Raw genomic sequence first — 970 nt, 5'->3', positions numbered from 1 at the left:
CCACAGAAATACAAACTACCATCAGAGAATACTGTAAACACCTCTACGCAAATAAACTAGAAAATCTAGAAGAAATGGATAAATTCCTGGACACACACCCTCCCAAGACTAAACCAGGAAGTTGAATCCCTGAATAGACCAATAACAGGTTCTGAAATTGAGGCAATAATTAATAGCCTACCAACCAAAAAAAAATCCAGGACCAGACGGATTCATAGCCGAATTCTACCAGAGGTACAAAGAGGAGCTGGTACCATTCCTTCTGAAACTATTCCAGTCAATAGAAAAAGAGGGAATCCTCCCTAATTCATTTTATGAGGCCAACATCATCCTGATACCAAAGCCTGACAGAGACACACACAAAAAAGAGAATTTTAGATCAGTATCCCTGATGAACATCAATGCAAAAATCCTCAATAAAATACTGGCAAACTGAATCCAGCAGCACATCAAAAAGCTTATCCACCATGATCAAGTTGGCTTCATCCCTGGGATGCAAGGCTGGTTCAACATATGCAAATCAATAAGTGTAATCCATCATATAAACAGAACCAAAGACAAAAACCACATGATTATCTCAATAGATGCAGGAAAGACCTTTGACAAAATTCAGCCCTTCATGCCAAAAACTCTCAATAAATTAGGTATTGATGCAGCATATCTCAATAAGAGCTATTTATGAGAAACCCACAGCCAGTATCATACTGAATGGGCAAAAACTGGAAGCATTCCCTCTGAAAACTGGCACAAGACAAGGATGCCCTCTCTCACCACTCCTATTCAACATGGTGTTGGAAGTTCTGGCCAGGGCAATCAGGCAAGAGAAAGAAATAAAGGATATTCAATTAGGAAAAGAGGAAGTCAAATTGTCCCCATTTGCAGATGACATGATTGTATATTTAGAAAACCCCACTGTCTCAGCCCAAAATCTCCTTAAGCTGATAAGCAACTTCAGCAAAGTCTCAGGATA

This window comes from Mandrillus leucophaeus, unplaced genomic scaffold (genome assembly GCF_000951045.1).
Source record: "Mandrillus leucophaeus isolate KB7577 unplaced genomic scaffold, Mleu.le_1.0 Scaffold290, whole genome shotgun sequence".
Lineage (NCBI taxonomy): Eukaryota > Metazoa > Chordata > Mammalia > Primates > Cercopithecidae > Mandrillus > Mandrillus leucophaeus.
This window is presented reverse-complemented; position numbering follows the sequence as displayed.